This window comes from Thalassophryne amazonica, chromosome 3 (genome assembly GCF_902500255.1).
Source record: "Thalassophryne amazonica chromosome 3, fThaAma1.1, whole genome shotgun sequence".
Lineage (NCBI taxonomy): Eukaryota > Metazoa > Chordata > Actinopteri > Batrachoidiformes > Batrachoididae > Thalassophryne > Thalassophryne amazonica.
Genome location: NC_047105.1, coordinates 73,972,168 through 73,993,175, shown reverse-complemented (window position 1 = coordinate 73,993,175; position 21,008 = coordinate 73,972,168). Strand labels below are relative to the sequence as shown.

Here is a 21,008-nt window from a genome sequence, read left to right as displayed (position 1 = left end):
GAGTGTTTGCAGGAGTACCGGCCCTTAGTTTTGTGGAGGCTGAGTGAGTGCAGGACGGCACTCTTTTCCTCTGAGGGATCACTGCATTCACATATTGAGTGAGAGGTGGAGGTGGCATTCCCACCGTTGTTGTTATGGGGTGTACACACACCCACACTTGACTGTCTTTGTTCTCGCCAGCAGTACCAGATCCGACAGTCGGGGACGGTGATCACCTGGGAATTCGGGACTTGGCGGCTCCAGTATTCACCAGGTTCGGTGGCGGCGGAAATCGTGTGGTTCCGGCTCTTCTCAGGACAGACGTCTTCTATCCTCGAGCCTGCCCACACGTCACCTTTGTGGATTGACTGTAATCATATTCTGTGATTGTCTGTATGTTCGTTGTGCTCCTTCACAACATTAAATTGTTAATTTTTGGCTCATCTATTGACCGTTCATTTGCGCCCCCTGTTGTGGGTCCGTGTCACTACACTTTCACAACAATTTGTTTGTAATGAACCACAAGACGCACAGCTGCAAGTGGCTGTTTTAATTTCATTTTGCAATCAGATTTCTGACGTCAGCCAATCTGTGGTGCAAATTTGGTGAGAATCCGTGTGTTATGTGTCGACGCGGGTTGAGGAGCGGACCTGCGTCTGACAGAACCCAGCGGTAAAAATAACCAGAAGGCGGTTCCCAACAGAAACAATTTATTTTTCACCTGTGCTTACAAATGTAAAACATAAAAAGCGTCCCTCTGGTGGAGTGATAAGTGGCACGTTCTCCAGCGCCCGCAAGGATTAAACTCCGGCGCTCCTGGACTCACTACCACCGCCAAACACCCCCCAGGTGGACACGACGAACCGATTCTCTGTGGAGCAAAGAGAAGGTGAGGTGAGTCAGCAGATATAACTCTATCTTTCGCATAACACACGCTGTCAGCAACACACTCAGGTCAATGTTTCTCTTTAACTTTATACAAATGAGCAGCCTCTCACAACAAGTGGAGGATCACTTATCCAACAAGCCACCGCAGTGAGAAGCAAGCTACACAATTCTCTTCACAATCTCAGTTTACTGTGTAACAAAACACCAAGATACTATCAACAATTACTTAATCACTTAATTACCTTTAGCGTGTGCTGACAGCATGTGTCCTCACCCTTCCCTGCTTCACGGGCTCGATATGTCAAACCCAGGCGCGGTCCTCAGCGTCTCACAAACGAACGTCACAAGGTCAAGTTCCCGGCAGTTCTGCTCAAATCACACATGACTTATATGCAGAACGCCATCCAATTATCTGCTTCAGCTGCAAGTCTTCAAGGCCGCACGTGAGCCCCTGCCACAGGTGTTCCACATGACGCTAATAAGGGTGAGGACTCTTCAGCCAGCACTTTCTCCACAGACAAATCAGCCCTCATGCCACCTGGAGAGCAAAGAAAAGAAAAGAACACCAAAACAGCCAGCCACGCCCCCCCCAACACACAACACCGAGAAGTAGTTTTGAAGTAATCCTTCAAAGCCTATATAAAGTGAAATCTTGATCCAGAATCTGGATTCAGATGCAGATCACCTCCAAAATTTAATGGAGTCTTCCATGGCTTAATATTTATCTGTGGTGAAAATTTGGTGAGAATCTGTGAAATAGTTTTGAAGTAATGCTTCAAAGCGTATATAAATAGAAATCTTGATCCAGAATCTGGATTCGGATCCAGATCACCTCCAAAATTTAATGCAGTCTTCCATGGCCTAATACAGGGTTGGGCAATTATGTGCCATGAAGGACCAAGACACTGCAGGTTTACCTTTCTACCAATCACCTCAGCAGGTGATTTTATCAGGGCTGTGAAAACTCCACGGATCCGCGGGATTCCATCATGGGGATTTCATCATGGGGAGGCGGGTGGGGTGTTACTGATGTACTCTTTAATCGTGAACATCACTGAGTTTTTAAAATGCTTATCGCATAGCGTTCTCTTTTTTTTACGACATAGTGTAAGTTTTATAAGTCCGCGGACACTGATCTGTGTGTTACAGATACAAATCAGTTTCCTCAGATCCGCAGAGTTTCGCGGAGGAAAAATGCCACTCAAAGCGTAGCTGTTACGACAGTTGTCGTAAAGCAGGAGTGGTTGGTTGCTGCGGCGACGCTGTGTGGCTCCTGTGTGACGCTTAAGCTAAACGTAGCTTGTGGACATCCCAAACTTTTAGAGCTTTCAAGTTTTTAAAAGAAGATTTGTGCAGCATGTCTGTGTCACGGACCGACGTCGCACAGAGAGAAGATGGTGAGAAAGACTGTTTGAAAAAGTATTATAAGGACAAGAATCCGTGGAATTGTCGCTGGTTTCATCAACACACCTGGAAGATAAAAGAAACGGGAAAAGTGAACTGTGCCCTCTCAGGAAAACACGGTAAGAATTTTTCTCTCCCTGGAAAATAAACATTCTGCTGTTCAAACAGGATTTTAGACAAGATTATGTGACTTTTTACAAATCTAGACTTTCTTTCATTGTAAAAAAGACATTGTGGCTTTGAATGGATTTAGGCTGCATGAATTTACACAAGAATATAAGTGACTTTTTACTATAAGGTTTGTTATTGATATTTTACCATGATTTTCCAAATATTCTACAAGCTTTAGCTGTGGTTTTTGAAATGCTGTAACAGTCGTTTCAGTCTTCATAAATTTCATGTAGTTTAATTGTTCTGAGTTAATGCATAATTTGGTTTACAATTAAAAGGAAAATCATTCCAGGTCCTACTTCCATGTCATATTCTGTTATTTCAACATCATCATTGACAGGTCAAATAAAAGGTTGAATATAGGATCATTTAAATATCCACTAATTTTGAGATTTGTTCTTCAAGTCGATGCTGAAAAAGTATCATTAGATAAAAATTTAATTCTGGGGCCCTGCAGGGCCCTAGACCCTGACTCCTGGGGAGCTGTACCCCCCACCCCCCGAGACCCCCTTCAAATTTTCCTCGGATTTCACAATTTCCATTTCACAGTCCCGTTTCATTGATGTTCAGGTGTTTATGTTTAGGGGAGAAGCTCATCAGCAAACCCACCTGCTGAGGTGATTGGTTGCAAGGAAAACCTGCCTAGTCTTGGCCCTCGTGGCCCATCCCTGGCCTAATATGCATCCATGGTAAAAATTTGGTGAGAATCCGTGAAGTAGTTTTGACGTAATCCTTCAAAGCCTATAAAGTGAAACTTGATCCAGAATCCGGATCCAAATCGCCTCTTAAATTTAATGGGTTCTTCCATGGCCAAATATATATGATTTTATTATGTCCTTGTCAGATGTAATTAAGGCCATTAACGTGCAGAATCCTCATTTACACAGTGCTGTCTATGTCACATTGCTGTCTGCTATGGTTTTGCATATATAGTAGTGATTGCAAAACTGTCCTCACTCCTTCACACAAATCTTGGATTGCTCAAGCAATTTAGCTATCATTATCTAGGATCTTAGTAAATAAGGTCCTATGACTGTATGTTCCACACAACGTCCACAGCCTATAAATCACAACACCACATGTGCTGATGTGAGCATGTTTTTCTAAAAATAAGATGTGGTCGGGGAGGTCAGTCACAACAAAGCATTTATGTCTTAGACCACCAAAATCCAGGTCTAACCCAGACTATGTGGGTTTTGTGTACACATTTATTTTATTTTTTTATTTTTTCAATGCTGCAAACTGGATTGCTCCGACGAAGTGTCATTGTATAACCTGCAATGCCAATAAATTATCTATCTATGCAATGCCAATAAATTATCTATCTATCTATCTATCTATCTATCTATCTATCTATCTATCTATCTATCTATCTATCTATCTATCTATCTATCTATCTATCTATCTATCTATCTATCTATCTATCTATCTATCTATCTATGTGTGTGTCTGTCTGTCTGTCTGTCTGAACTCGAACACTGTCTAGTGTTGTATTTAAAGAGTGAGACACTCAGACATGCCTTAGGGCACCTTTACACATAGTACGAATGTGATCAAATTGCGCATGAAGTGCGCATGAAGCAGAAATCGTATGCAGTACGTGTAAAATAGTAGCTGCCTCTAACGCCTCGTACACCTGTTGCTACAACTATTTGTGCACACCAGCAGCTGAAAGACAGATGTGGTAGGTGTTGGCCAAATTCCAGGTAACACACGCGAACATCCAACACCGCTCGCTTGGCACTGAGAAAATGTGTGGCCATTCATGCTGTTAGCACAAAAACAGTCAACAGTCGATCACTTTTGAGCTGGATGTGAAATTTGTCTAAGTGCCCCCACAAGTGTGGCTTTGCAAACACACACAGTGACACATTGGTGTGTGCGCTGAACTGACAGGGGGTGTGTTCACTGACAGGAGCGGCTGTGGAGATCTCTGGTTCTGGATGTCCCAGCTGGAGAACATGTGCAATGTCTGGGCGGACATGAACTAACAACTGTCCACTGTGACACGCGTGTGTCTGCTTGCTGTCCTCACGTGGACATACATAAACACATATATCGCTGTTGCAATGGGCTGCAGCGAGTGATCGCACACTGCGCACATTGACAAACTACCCCAGGTGAAATGGGCTGTCAGATCATAACATGCAGCGGGCGATCTGAATGTCACATCATCCACGTGAGCTCTGTTCCACATGACGCGGTGTCTGTCCTGCGGCACACTGTCCACAAGACACGCATGTCGTGCCAGACACAAGTGTAGGGCTGCAGATGTGGACATGATAAGAGCACCCTGCTTCTCATTTATGTCATTTCATGACTGTATATCTGTGACCGTGGGTCATCTACAGAGGAACAGACAGATCATATTTGTACTGTCCACTTGATAAGAGGAATTCCATAAAATGCTGTGTTTTTATATTGTGTGTGGTTGTATTTTTTTTAACACGTTCATGTCCTTCTTGATATCAGCCATTTTTCCGCACCTTTTTCAGGACAGGGATGGTAGCTCAGTGGTAAAGTTTCTGGCTGGCAGTCTGAGCTTTTGGAAACTGCAGGTTCGAATCCCGTGGGTGGCATGTATTTTTTATTCATTTATTTTTTCACAGCAAGTGCACGATGTGGTTACACATAATGCAGGTGCTCACACTGTGTTCCCGTGTGCACGAAACCGTAGCAGTGGCATCATTCACGCTTGCCTGTCAGCTCGATGTTTTCATGGGGTTCGCCCTGATTTGTACTTATTCGTACTATCTGTGAAGGGGCCCTTACACAGGTGGGTTGACATTACACATACTCTCTGCTCTCAGCAACATATAATGTAGGACCATGAAACTGAGCACAAACATTAACAATGAAATGGAAGTAATAACATAATGGGAAAAAACCTTAATAACTTTGGTTTTCACCATATTTTAATAGCTGCTCTCCTCCCCCATAACTGGAGCTGTGTGGAGATGGACGAACAGAGGTGGATAAAATATTCACCACAGGGACTGTAATTTAAACATCATTAAGCCACATAACAACCTGTACTTTGATACAAAAACACATTACAGAAGAAATTACACACAGAGGGAACTGAGAAAATTTGTGTTTGTGCTAAAATGCACAGTGCATGACGGCAAATGTGCAGTTAAGGACAGACTGGAGAGTTTTTCCGCTTACCTTAAAAAGTACTGCAGGTGATAAGTAATGTTGGTTTTATTCATTCAGGAATTTGCCTTTGAGGTCCAACTCAAAGGCTGAAACAGCCTAAACTTGGTCAGTGAACAAAATTTTGAGAAATATCAGTTTATGTCACCACTGTTTTTCATACCAGACACGATAACTTCAGTGCTTCTCCTACAGTACCCCCACAAGGTTTTTTTAAATAATGCCAAATATTAATTGATTTGGATGTCAATCATTTTGGCACATGCAATTATGGCTTTCACTAATACTATCTGAAGTAACTATTTTTGAAAGTGATTTGATTTGAAAAGTGATTTGAGTTAATCGTACATATTACATACTACATACATACTACTACAGTTACATACAGTATGCAAACACCCAGACTGGCACACACATATATGAAACCGCCCAAAAAACTGTAAGTATGAACTAGAGATTTGGAAAATTAAACTTGTGTCTTTATCCATTACACACTTTCCAAAGAATATACGCAGTCTGTACACACACCCTAATGCTTATTCCGAGATGGTCCTATGGAGCAAGTAACCACAAAACACTCCTGCTTATTTCCAAAATAATATATGAAGAAAATCAGAACAATGCATACATGTACATACATATATAACAACTAATGGATGGGGTGGGACAGAAAAAGGGGAGAAAAAAGACCCTAAACTATTTGAGTGCTGTGGAACATAGGGGATGCTAATGTCCTACAGTTCCAAGGTTCCTGTCAAAGGATTGTGGTATCTTTTTTCTAAGCTTTCCATCAGCTTTCAAACTTGTGGTGAAGTGTAAATGTAATGAAATTTGGCTTTGTCAGGTAAGATTTTGCAGTGAGAATTAAAGTAGAACCAAGGGAATGTGGTGAAGGCATCACCCATTTTATGCAGGTCCTTCAAACTCAGCATGATGGGAAGCAAGGCAGTGGAATCCCACAGGCAAAGTGTGAAATGCAACATTACAAAATCAGCATGCCAACAGACACCGGGTATGTCTCAGTTCTAGTGTGATCCTGCATTAGTCCCAACCTCTTCCTGAGATACCGGCACACTGCTAGAAGATCTCTGAACAGCACCTCGCTGTACACCAACCTTAGTGTAGTGTTGGTCTTTCATTCTGACTGGCATTAAAAAGTCTTAAATCTATTGACGCTGTAGGAACCCTGTCAGCCACTGTGCAGCACCTGAATCAGGGTCACTTTGGTCCGGCCTCTATTTGTTTTGACATTCTTCATAGGGGGATCTGGAGTCAAATTTCAAGAGCGAACATGCACCATGCGCTCTACCAGTGATGACCGAGGGGATTCTGGCAGTCAGTATGCACATTAATTTTTTTTGCAGCTATCATGTGATTTTTCTGTGTGGTATCACTTTCATAAAAGTGTTTTCTGTGTGGTATCACTTTCATAAAAGTGTTTTCTATGTGATATCACTTTCATAAAAGCAATAATGTAGCTTAATAATTTGAAAAAACTATGATAGAAAATACAAATATATTTTTCTGTCAAACGCAGAGGTTTTTTTTTTTAAAAAACAATCATCGTGCTTTGCAAAACGATGGTAGGATTTCATAATCAATGAACACATCACTGAAAGGTGTACGGCCTCTGGCTTTTTAAGATTTCACTCAATCACTCATCTTCAACCAGGATCCAGGATCTGGTCGCGGGGGCAACAGCTACAGCAGTAGACCCCATACTTCCCTTTCACGGGTCATATTGACCACCTCTGACCAGGGGATCCCGAGGTGTTCCCAGGCCAGTGTGGAGATATAATCTCTCCACCTAATCCTGGGTCTTCCCTGGGGTCTCCTCCCAGATGGACGTGCCTGGAACACCTCCCTAGGGAGGCACCGAGGAGTTATCCTTACCAGATGCCCGAACTACCTCAGCTGGCTCCTTTCAATGCAAAGGAGCAGCGGCTCTACTCCAAGCTCCCCATGGATGACCGAACTTCTCACCCTATCTCTAAGGGAGACACCAGCCACCCTCCTAAGGAAGTCCATTTTGGCCGCTTGTACCCGTGATCTAGTTCTTTCGGTTATGACCTAGCCCTCATGACCATAGGTGAGAGTAGGAACAAATATTGACCAGTAGATCGAGAGCTTCACCTTTTGGCTCAGCTCCCTTTTCATGACAACAGTATGGTAGAGTGAATGCAGTACTGCCTCTGCTGTGCCAATACTCCGGCCAGTCTCATGCTCCATTGTCCCCTCACTCATAAACAAGACCTCGAGGTACTTGAACTCCTTCACTTGGGGCAAGACCTCATTGCCTACCCGAAGTAGGCAATCCATCGGTTTTTTTGCTGAGAACCATGGCCTCAGATTTAGAGGTGCTGATCCTCCTCCCGGCCGCTTCACACTCGACTGCGAACCAATCTAGTGCGTGTCGGAGCTCACAGGCTGATGAAGCCAACAGGACCACATCATCTGCAAAAAGCAATGATGAGACCGTGAGTCCATCAACATGGAAACCCTCCTCCCTCTGACTACGCCTCAATATCCTGTCCATGAATATCACAAACAGGATCAGTGACAAGGTGCGGCCCTGGCGGAGGCCAACCCCCAATGTAAACGAGTCCCACTGCCGAGCACCTGAACACAGCTCTCGCTTTGTGAGTACAGAGATTGGATTGCCCCGAGAAGGGACCCCCTCACTCCATACTCCTGCATATAATTGCTGCAGTTCACCTGCAGTAATTGGATACCGATACTCGCCCTCGTCTAACTCAGGCGAATATCGGTCATTTTGGGCGAATGGGCATGGACCTCGGGCCTCTGAAAATGCATACCGCCATCCAAAAGCATGTTATTGTATTAATATTGCGATGTCAACAATCCTATGTAGTTCTTCCTTGGGTGTAAAGAAGTAAGCAATCCTTGAATAGGAAGTATGTTTACTTGAAGTGAAGTCCCTGCTTCTTGGAAATTTACTCCTCCATACATCCACGAGGCCTGCTTCTGTGGATTCATATTTGAGTACTTTGCTCATTCTAGATAGGGGAGCTTTCAGGTAGGTTGTTGGTCCATTAGTTGCGGCAACACATAATCAAATCTCTTCCCATTAAAAGCATCCCAGAGCTGTATTGTAATATTGTAATATAAATATCATAGTAACCATTGCTGTGATGAAACTGTGGTCATCCTCTTTGGGTCATATACATTTATGAGGGACACTGATATGACATCAGTTAATCCAGTAATCGTTGTCTCTATGTAGCAATGTTGGTGTGAAATTTGTTTGTCTGTGTATGTATAAGAATGGATACTCCCCTCTTCCTGCCTGATTGGTGTGAAGAATAGTGTATTTTGCCTGCCCAAGATTTTCTTAGCTTCTCATGTTCCACCTTGTTTATTATTGCTGTTAACAGCTCTCCCTGCATCCCACAATCAAGTTTTATGTCTCTTTTTCTTTTCAGGACAACCTGTGCTTTCAAAATATATATGTTTTTGTTGTGTTTTATAAGTGTAATAAAGGTTTACAATCAAAAATAGGCAAGGAAAAAAATAAAGTGAAAAATAATTTTACACACACATTTATTCAAAACACACAGCAAACTATAATAAACAACTGTTTTGACACTTTATAAAGGTAATTTGAGGTCTTGTGTGAAAGTCTGTACAACAAAAAGGTTCAAACAATAAACACAAATGCACATTTTGAACAATATATACAAAATGGTCTATGCATTTTGTTGTCCATTGATATGGTAAGTAGTGCTTTATGCAGAGAAAGCAACAGAGTTATCCAGTAACATTTACATGCATACTAGTGGAGCAATCCTGATAGTTACACACTCTTTGTTTGAGCACGTGAGATTGTCATCAGAGGCTCTCCGTCTGCTCCTGCTTTCACTGATCGCTGTGCGTAATGTCGCAGGGCACACTGAGTATGTACTAATAGTATGTACTCATTGGAACACCCAGGGGGCTATTCAAACGGGCCAACTAGTAACACATCACTCCTGAAAACGATCTTTGGCTTTTCACGTGAGGTAAATCTACCCTACAATTGGATTTTGGAAAACCATGTGACGGTGAACCAATTCCAATTGGACGCTCACATTGTGCACGTCATCACCAGTGTTGCCACAGTTACTTTGAAAAAGTAATCCAATTACTCTTGAAATTGGTTAAGTTACTCCTTGAAAAAGTAACTTAGTTACATTACTGATTACTCAGTTGGAAAAGTAACTAAGTTAGATTACTAGTTACTTTTTTAGTTACTTTCCCCAGCTGCCGACAACAACCCTCTGCCACCTCAACATGACAATGATACCTGTTTTGCCAAAACTCACTTTATAGTCACCCTTTCTTGACTTCAATGAAAATAAATACTTGTTTTATAAAAAGTAAAATAAAGACCTCTTTCTTGACCTCATATTTAACTGTTGACAGCACTGTAACAGTAAAACTTGCAATTTCTAGCCTACATTGTTTATAAATGTAACTATTAAATTCATTCTAACATTTAAATTCTCTCTAAACATTTTACTTGTCGAAATTATTATTATTTTAAGTAGTATTAGTAGTTGTAGTAAAAAAACGACTTCAAAACTGGACCTTTAATCTAGGGGTGTTGTGGGGGGGCACATCTCTGCCCCACGCCCCCATTCTATCTGGATTCGCCTCTGCTTTGGCGTTTGAGCACAAAGAATGGATAACATTTATTTATGCAGAAAACATGACCAGATTTACAGGTAAGAAAGTTTTATTGCGTTTTCACATCATGTGGTCCTCAGAAAGAGAGTTTAGGTGCATTTGAGTGGAAAATAGTGTTAGTTGTTGACGCGTCGCAGAGGATCACCTGTTTTTAGCAGCAGATACGGAGCAGCTCAGCTCAGAATTCTAAATAAAGGAGAAAAAAAAGCATAAAAATGTCTTTGTAAAGCTCAGTGTAGGTGTGCTGTTGTCACCGTGCTTTAAGAGGTGAGGACAAGTCGTAGCTGCTGCAAAAAAACGCGGATGAAAAGCTCACAGCTCGCTTAAAGTGGGCAGTTCAGTCGAACCCCGACCCCCTGCCCACGGACCAAGTTTAATGCTGCTATCGACCCACAATGTAAAAATAATAGTAACGCACAGTGACTTGGAGAAGTAACTTTAATCTGATTACTGATTTGGAAAGATTAACGCGTTAGATTACTCGTTACTAAAAAAGTGGTTAGATTAGAGTAACGCGTTACCGGCATCACTGGTCATCACACAGCTTTTATGAGGAGTACGAAGATGGCCGATGGCTGGCTTGAAAGTCTGCGGCGTTAACTTTTCAGCAAAAAAAAGTAAGTTTCTATCTCATATCATTCAAACGTTATTTATAATTTAGTAAATCTTGGTCTTAGCTGTCGTATACGACGGCGTCTGCCCCAGAGGGTTAAGGACATGTAGCAGCAAAATCATAACAACTTAGATTTAGTCTCTTAGTAACCATCCAATGATCCACCAGGATTACTTTGTGCACTTCATGACCGGTTTCAAAGTATATACAGTAGCATTCACAACAAACAGCTACGGAGACGTCCGAAAACAAAGTACTGGTAACTATTCGGGTTTGTCCGACAAGTGACGTATAGCAACTAGAAGCATCCCAGCGTACGCTTCGATGGAATGTAGCTGATAACGTTAAGAATGGAGGCACAGATTAATTACAAAGTTTGCATAAGTGTGATGTCTTGTTATGATGACTCACTTTTAAGTGAAAACTGTTAATCGTGATGCAGAAAAACAGAAAAGCTAACAAATCCATCTCTGTGTCCAGGCAATCTGTTAAAAACAGAGTCAGATGTCCCCATGTCCATGTCCACATCAGCTTCATTAAACCAGCATCCACACAAACAGCCAGTCACCACAATTTTGGATCCAAAATCCGACACTCAGAAAAAGTTAAGAGTTTCGGGGTGAAGTATGTCGTCACCTGTCTGTAAATCCGAGCCATCACTTTCAAACGGCAGCGCAGAAGCTTTATTTTCAGATGGAGTAAGTTCATTTCCCTCTGTCTGTCAGTCATTGGGATATTTCTGTTTTGCTAATTAGGACGTCACACACTGAAAAATTCAGAGAATTGCAGAATGAAACGTTTTCCAGGAATGCACCTGCTAATGCTCAGAGTGAGAGGAATAAAATACAACAGAGATCACTAACTACAATCATGAGTACTTTTATGCTGTCTTACTAACTGGGACCTTAAAAAAACATGAGACGTGTCCGTTAACAGGACCATGAAAGCCCCTAACATTATAGCTCCCAATTTTTAGCGTGCCTATTACTTCGAATTCACAGCTTATATCATAATTCCCTGATGTTGTACGCTAACACAAAAATGTGGGGAGTGCAGAAGAACAGTACACACATGGATCAGTGGAGCCATAGATGGAGTGGAATAAGCAAAAATGCCAGCTACAGCTGTACCGAGAATTTTTTTAACTTCAATGAGCGTAAAGAGAATCTGAATAAGAACATGGAATGATAACACTGTTGTTTCTGTATTTAGCACAGTGTCCTCTGGGAAGAAGAGGATCAAAACAAAACAAACAAAAAAATCCACAACATCTAATAACACTACAACTAACAAACACACAATAACACGGTGGGACCTGGTCCCTAGCTACTAAACCAAGCAGAAAAAGTCCACAGTCAAGCTTGAAGTTGACTGTGCTTTAATTGTGCTAAGATAAGGAGAAAGAAAATAGTTTTTTTTTAAATCGAGAGTTATGAATGTAACTACGGTTCTATGAATTCCGGATGACCGCCAGAGGGCGGTGCTTTAGCACCTGGATAACTACATGTACGCAGCACAGACGTCGAGAATATGTACCAACAAAGTCAGGCCATTGAATGTGACCTGGGTGACGTCACTGGTTGTCTTTATATACCAGACGCACCCAGCGCTCGCTTCTTTTCAGAATGAACTCGCAAGACTCTGAGTGACAAGCAACTCTGGCGGTCATCCGGAATTCATAGAACTGTAGTTACATTAGTATCTCTCGTTCTATTTTATTCCTCCTGACCGCCAGAGGGCGGTGCTTTAGCACCTGGATGACTTAATACCAACAAGGTCACAAAGACTCACACTCACCTCGCATCACCAGTGGGGAGTGGAGGCAGACAATACCGCCGAAGTCACTGCAGGAGGAGCAGCCACATTCAGTCTGTAATAGCGGGCGAAGGTACAGGACGAAGCCCACGTAGCAGCAGCACAAATATCACTCAAAGGGACACCTCAGTGCAGTCCAGGAGGTGGACACCCCTCTGGTGGAATGGCACGTAACCTTAGGAGGCTGAAGACCTCTGGACCTGTATACTTGTAAAATGGCATCCATGACCCAATGCGAGAGTCGCTGCTTTGAGACAGCACAGCCTCTTTTGTGATCTCCGTAACACACAAAAAGGGCATCCGTTTTCCGGATCCCGGCAGTCGCACTAATGTACTGCTTCAACATTCGGACAGGACACGGGGAACCTGAAACAGATAATCCTGGATCAGAATGCGGGACATACACAGCCAAGGAAACTGGCTGGTTAACATGAAAAGTTGAAATTCTCTTGGGTAAAAAGGATTCAAAGGATTCAAGGATTCAAAAGGATTCAAAAGAATTTTATTTTCATATGCACAAAAGAACATGTTCCCTGCACAATGAAATGTGTCTACTGCATTTAACCCATCCTAATTGCCAGTAGGAGCAGAAGTCGCCATTAGGCGCCCGGGGACCAGCTCCACATGTACATCCCTGCCTTGGTCAACAGCAGGGCTGAGCAAACGAAGACCGACCCATAACAAACGACACACAACACACATAGGCCGGCCCGGTACATAAACACATATTAAAAAAGCACACACGAAGGAAAAAGGAGAAAAAAAACCAGAGCTGGAGAAGCTGAGGGGCAGGGGATGACCAGGGAGCGAGGCTTAAGTGTTGATCTTCTTGAAGAGGTTTTTTATCACAGTGGTCTTGGAGTGCAGCTGTGTTTTGGGGAGGCCAAATGAATATCCAGATTAGCAGACGCCTGAAAGATTCCACAGTTCTGAGAACAGAGTGGCTCTCAATGCATCTGAATGTAGAATGTGGTCGGATTAGGCCACAGCATAACCCCAGATCCGTCAGAATTCCATCGCAAACAGTCCCCAGCGACTGATAGGGCATGGAGCTCTCCCACCCGCTTAGCCGGAGACAGTGCAAGTAGAAAGGCAGTCTTCACTGACACCCATTTAAGATCAGCACTTTCAACTGGTTCGAAAGGGGATAAGCTTAAACCCTCCAGTACTAGAGGAAGTTCCCATGAATGTATGCGTGCAAGCCTTGGAGGCCGCAAACGTAGAGCACCTTTCAAAAAATGACACACTAAGAGGTGTGAACCCACTGACCGGCCATCAACGTAGACGTGCCGGGCAGAGATTGCAGCAACATAAACCTTCAAGGTAGCGACAGAAATTCCTTTCTCCAGCAGTTCTCGTAAATATTTGAGGAGAATAGGCACAGGGCAATGCTCCGGGTCTAACTTTTGTTTCTCACACCACCACGCAAACAGCCTCCATCTGTTGTCATACAAAGCCCTGGTAGAAGCAGCACGTGAATTAAGGATAGTCTGAACAACAGCCTGGTCACAAGAACTTAACAAGGAGTCTGGCCCCTCAACGGCCACACATACAGTTGAAGGCGTTCTGGGTGAGGGTGCCAAATCCTCCCCTGTAGCTGTGACAACAAATCCTTCCTCTCTGGGAGAGCCCAAGGTTCTCCCTCGAGGAGTTTGTAAATCATGGGAAACCAAATCCTCCCAGGCCAGAATGGAGTAACCAGCAGCACCCTGTGGCTGCTCTGAGCTATCCTGTGCAGTGTCAACATCAGCAGCGGGAGAGGAGGGAAGGCATAAAGGAGGCAATCCGGCCACGGGTGAGCCAATGCATCCTGCCCCAGCGGGCTGTCTGGTTCCAAGAGGGAGTACCATCGTGGGCAATGTGTCGAGGTGCTTGAAGCAAAAAGGTCCACTTCCGCTGCACCATATTTCTGCCAGATCATTTGGACCACAATCGGGTTCAGTCTCCACTCTCCCGATGGTGGTTTCTGTCTGGAGAGTAAATCCGCTATGCTGTTCTGTACACCGGGCAGATGAACTGCTCTGACACTCTGAAGGCGAGGCAGTGCCCATAAATCAAATCAAATCAAATCAATTTCATTTATATAGCGCCAAATCACAACAAACAGTTGCCCCAAGGCGCTTCATATTGCAAGGCAAAGCCATAAAATAATTACAGAAAAACCCCAACTGTCAAAACGACCCCCTGTGAGCAAGCACTTGGCGACAGTGGGAAGGAAAAACTCCCTTTTAACAGGAAGAAACCTCCAGCAGAACCAGGCTCAGGGAGGGGCAGTCTTCTGCTGGGACTGATTGGGGCTGAGGGAGAGAACCAGGAAAAAGACATGCTGTGGAGGGGAGCAGAGATCAATCACTAATGATTAAATGCAGAGTGGTGCATACAGAGCAAAAAGAGAAAGAAACACTCAGTGCATCATGGGAACCCCCCAGCAGTCTAAGTCTATAGCAGCATAACTAAGGGATGGTTCAGGGTCACCTGATCCAGCCCTAACTATAAGCTTTAGCAAAAAGGAAAGTTTTAAGCCTAATCTTAAAAGTAGAGAGGGTGTCTGTCTCCCTGATCCGAATTGGGAGCTGGTTCCAGAGGAGAGGAGCCTGAAAGCTGAAGGCTCTGCCTCCCATTCTACTCTTACAAACCCTAGGAACTACAAGTAAACCTGCAGTCTGAGAGCGAAGCGCTCTATTGGGGTGTTATGGTACTATGAGGTCCCTAAGATAAGATGGGACCTGATTATTCAAAACCTTATAAGTAAGAAGAAGAATTTTAAATTCTATTCTAGAATTAACAGGAAGCCAATGAAGAGAGGCCAATATGGGTGAGATATGCTCTCTCCTTCTAGTCCCTGTCAGTACTCTAGCTGCAGCATTTTGAATTAACTGAAGGCTTTTCAGGGAACTTTTAGGACAACCTGATAATAATGAATTACAATAGTCCAGCCTAGAGGAAATAAATGCATGAATTAGTTTTTCAGCATCACTCTGAGACAAGACCTTTCTAATTTTAGAGATATTACGCAAATGCAAAGAAGCAGTCCTACATATTTGTTTAATATGCGCATTGAATGACATATCCTGATCAAAGATGACTCCAAGATTTCTCACAGTATTACTAGAGGTCAGGGTAATGCCATCCAGAGTAAGGATCTGGTTAGACACCATGTTTCTAAGATTTGTGGGGCCAAGTACAATAACTTCAGTTTTATCTGAGTTTAAAAGCAGGAAATTAGAGGTCATCCATGTCTTTATGTCTGTAAGACAATCCTGCAGTTTAGCTAATTGGTGTGTGTCCTCTGGCTTCATGGATAGATAAAGCTGAGTATCATCTGCGTAACAATGAAAATTTAAGCAATGCTGTCTAATAATACTGCCTAAGGGAAGCATGTATAAAGTGAATAAAATTGGTCCTAGCACAGAACCTTGTGGAACTCCATAATTAACCTTAGTCTGTGAAGAAGATTCCCCATTTACATGAACAAACTGTAATCTATTAGATAAATATGATTCAAACCACCGCAGCGCAGTGCCTTTAATACCTATGGCATGCTCTAATCTCTGTAATAAAATTTTATACTCAACAGTATCAAAAGCAGCACTGAGGTCTAACAGAACAAGCACAGAGATGAGTCCACTGTCTGAGGCCATAAGAAGATCATTTGTAACCTTCACTAATGCTGTTTCTGTACTATGATGAATTCTAAACCCTGACGGAAACTCTTCAAATAGACCATTCCTCTGCAGATGATCAGTTAGCTGTTTTACAACTACCCTTTCAAGAATTTTTGAGAGAAAAGGAAGGTTGGAGATTGGCCTATAATTAGCTAAGATAGCTGGGTCAAGTGATGGCTTTTTAAGTAATGGTTTAATTACTGCCACCTTAAAAGCCTGTGGTACATTGCCAACTAATAAAGACAGATTGATCATATTTAAGATCGAAGCATTAATTAATGGTAGGGCTTCCTTGAGCAGCCTGGTAGGAATGGGGTCTAATAGACATGTTGATGGTTTGGAAGAAGTAACTAATGAAAATAACTCAGACAGAACAATCGGAGAGAAAGAGTCTAACCAAATACCGGCATCACTGAAAGCAGCCAAAGAGAACGATATGTCTTTGGGATGGTTATGAGTAATTTTTTCTCTAATAGTTAAAATTTTATTAGCAAAGAAAGTCATGAAGTCATTACTAGTTAAAGTTAAAGGAATACTCGGCTCAATAGAGCTCTGACTCTTTGTCAGCCTGGCTACAGTGCTGAAAAGAAACCTGGGGTTGTTCTTATTTTCTTCAATTAGTGATGAGTAGTAAGATGTCCTAGCTTTACGGAGGGCTTTTTTATAGAGCAACAGACTCTTTTTCCAGGCTAAGTGAAGATCTTCTAAATTAGTGAGACGCCATTTCCTCTCCAACTTACGGGTTATCTGCTTTAAGCTGCGAGTTTGTGAGTTATACCAGGGAGTCAGGCACTTCTGATTTAAGGCTCTCTTTTTCAGAGGAGCTACAGCATCCAAAGTTGTCTTCAATGAGGATATAAAACTATTGACGAGATAATCTATCTCACTCACAGAGTTTAGGTAGCTACTCTGCACTGTGTTGGTATATGGCATTGGAGAACATAAAGAAGGAACCATATCCTTAAACCTAGTTACAGCACTTTCTGAAAGACTTCTACTGTAATTAAACTTATTCCTCACTACTGGGTAGTCCATCAGAGTAAATGTAAATGTTATTAAGAAATGATCAGACAGAAGGGGGTTTTCAGGGAATACTGTTAAGTCTTCAATTTCCATACCATAAGTCAGAACAAGATCTAAGGTATGATTAAAGTGGTGGGTGGACTCATTTACATTTTGAGCAAAGCCAATCGAGTCTAACAATAGATTAAATGCAGTGTTGAGGCTGTCATTCTCAGCATCTGTGTGGATGTTAAAATCGCCCACTATAATTATCTTATCTGAGCTAAGCACTAAGTCAGACAAAAGGTACGAAAATTCCCAGAGAAACTCACAGTAACGACCAGGAGGACGATAGATAACAACAAATAAAACTGGTTTAATAAGAGAAGCTTCCGAGTTTCTGCCAATGAGTGATTAGACCTGGTGCCCCCCTGATGGTTTATGTGATAGACTGTTGACGTGTTGTCCGACCGGACAAGAACATGTCTTCCTCTCAGGGCCGGGAGGAAATGCTTGAGAGCCAGTCGCACAGCGCGAAGCTCCAGCACGTTTATGTGTTGGAGTCTCTCCTGAGGACTCCAGACACCCCTCACCATCCTGTGATTCTACACTGCCCCCCAACCTTTGAGTGATGCATCTGTAACAACCACCTCTCGGCGAGAAGGAACAGAGCCTAGAGGGACACCCTTGCAGATGAAGTCCACGGTCCCCTAGGGTTTGAGGTGCAGAAGGCACTGGTTGGAGAGTCGTACAAGCCTGTGCTGATGCAACTTTGAGTTGAGGCCTAGGTTGTTGATCCATATCTGTAGGGGATGTAAGAACAGAAGTCCCAAAGGTACCACTAGCGACATTGCAGTCAATTTGCCCATCAACTGGAGCAGCAAACCAAAAGGCAGCGTCACAGCCCGTTGAATGTGTGAGACAAGACGAATTACATCGTCCACTCTCTGCGGGGATGGCGATGCAGTCATAGTCAGGGAGTTGATGGCAATGCCGATGAAGGTCGTTTGTTGACTGGGAACAAGAGAACTCTTTGCAAAGTTCACTGTGAGTCCTAAATGAGAGACATGGTTCAGTAGAAGAGCTGTGTCGTTGTGCGCCTGCTCCTGAGTCGGAGCACAGACAAGCCAATCATCTAAGTAGGGTAGGATTCTTAATCCAAGAGCTTGCAGTGGGGCTAGTGCTGCAGCCATACATCTGGTAAATGTACGAGGGGCGAGAGAGAGGCCGAAAGGAAGCACCCTGAACTGGTATGCCTGACCTTCGAAAGCAAAGTGGAGAAACTACCTGTGATGAGGCGCCACTGGCACATGGAAATAGGCGTCTTTTAAGTCGACACTTGTGAACCAGTCTCCTGGTGTGATAGTTTGAAGGACGTCTACTGTGCGGAGCATGTGAAACTGCAGCACTTTGATATAACGATTCGGACGTCGGAGATCGAGGATAGGACGAAAGCCGCCATCCTTCTTTGGAACAAGGAAGTAAATTGAGTAGAACCCCCTGAGCTGGTCTGAACTGTGAACTGGCTCTATGGCCCCCTTCTCCAGGAGTTCCAAAATCTCCCGTTGTAGGGCAGCAGACTGCACCGAGTCGGAAACAACAGTCATACTCACCCCATTGAACTTTGGAGGACGACATCTGAAGTGAATTCTGTAACCTTCGAACAAGGTTGAAATGACCCATGGGTCTTGAACTTGAGCCTCCCAGTGGCTGAGTTGATTTCGTGAAAAACAGCTGGGGGCCAAACATTGGCAGTCAGACCCGACCACCTCTGCCTCGCATCCCTGAGGACCTCTGGGCACGATTACTGGAAGCTCTGTGAAACTGTTCAGTTCTCGGGGGTCTGCCCGTAGGCTCAGGAAAGGCAGGCTGCTGGGAGAGCTGGCCCTCAACTGCAAAAGCACGTGCAGCTCTGGGAGTCGGCGGAAGCCTGGATGTAGAGTGAAAAGCTGTAGCACGTCTGACTGGCTGAGGTCTGGAAGACCGGTGTAGGTCAACAAACTGTTGCCGAGATTTACTAGCCTCAACAGCACGCTCCAAAGTTTGTTGGGTTGCAGGTCCAAATACTTGGCCTGGAAGAACCGGCAGCGAATGGAGTGTGCCTCTGCAGGATTCGGACAGGGGGGACTGCGCAAGCCACACCTGACGTCTAGTGATGGTAAGGGTCTGTCTGCCAAGCTCTCTGGACATATAAGCAAAGGTTTGGAGTGAGGCATCACTAAGACTTTGCGTAGCATCATCACCCTCTGCCTCCCTCAAAGACTTTGAGAGGGCAAGGGCTAAATGGGACAGTGAGTTGCCTAGGCCAGTGTTTTTCAACCTTTTTTGAGTCGCAGCACCCTTTTTATATTTACAAAATCCTGCGGCATACCACCAACTAAAATAATATTATAATGCTATTACCTCTGGTTTTGCGCAAAACCCAATTATCGCAATAGAAAATCGATACAGAAAACATCGCATTTCGAAAATCCTCAAGCATTTTGCGCTCTGATCTCAAGTAGAGCTGTCACGATTAGAAATTTCTGGAGACGATTAATTGTCAGACAAATAATTGCGATTGATGAATATATTGTCTATTTTTTTTTCTTTTTTTTCCCCTTCTTTATATTCTACTATTGTAGTATAATTACACAACTCTGGAAGAACGTTTGGCTTCTGTGAGTGGAGAAACTGGGAATGGTGCAACATTTTTATTTTTATCTTCATTTTACATACAGTCCCAACTTTTTATGATTTGTGGTTGTTTCTGTTGCATTTCTGAAATTGTTTCTCATCAGTCACATTTTGTGCTTAAACACTACATTAAGCTCAAGACTGAACAAATAAATACCTTTGGAAAATAACAGCTGTTAAAGTTCAGAGTTCTCACCTGCTTTTTGTGATCTGTGCGTCTGAACATTTTTTTTTGTGTGTATCTCAGTTCATTCATATATTCTCATTTTTTAAATATGTTTTTAAAGATATTTGACCGTTTATTTCATCTCATGATCTCATAAATTCAGCATACGACGCGCACATGGTGTGAACAGGACGGTAACGGCAGAATCACACCTTTAGAGAAAGTTCAGAGAGAAGTAAAAGCTTCACGTTGTCGTTTTGTTAACATGTTCACTCCATTTAAAATCCTCTCTCTGCTCCGCGCTCGCTGCGCACTGAACGTGTCGCGCCTGCATTCAGGAATCTCCCTCACCCACCCCCTCCCTCGCAGTCTGCAGCCTGTTAACTCCGCGCGCGTGCACACACAGGCACAGACACACACACCGACAGCTCCGCATTTTAGACGGCTTTTGAAGGAGACGGCACTGTTTTAATCGGCCGTCAGCCTCCTTGTTATTGTCCCGCCTTAAGACGAGAGCGAGGCTGCAGCACAATGGCGTCAGATTCTGAGTCGTTTTATGCTTTGTGGATAAAATAAATAATTCACGGTAATCGCGAATATGAAAAATAATCGCAAATATGAAAAATACCCACGGCACCCCTGACGATCGATCACGGCACCCTAGGGTGCCGCGGCACCCCGGTTGAGAATCACTAGCCTAGGCGACCGATGCGAGCAGCTATGTCATAGCTTTTGGTGAGGAGGCCATCAGTGACCCTACACTGAGGACGTGGGCAGCGGGCATCCG

The 21,008-nt window shown here is 43.4% G+C and overlaps 1 protein-coding gene across 3 annotated transcripts in view; it reads left to right on the top strand.

The window, feature by feature from the left end:
• The window catches only part of LOC117507043 (low-density lipoprotein receptor-related protein 1-like), a 446,568-nt gene that overhangs the window by 258,533 nt on the left and 167,027 nt on the right, over window positions 1–21,008 (top strand). The gene's annotated exons all lie outside the window — the stretch shown is intronic.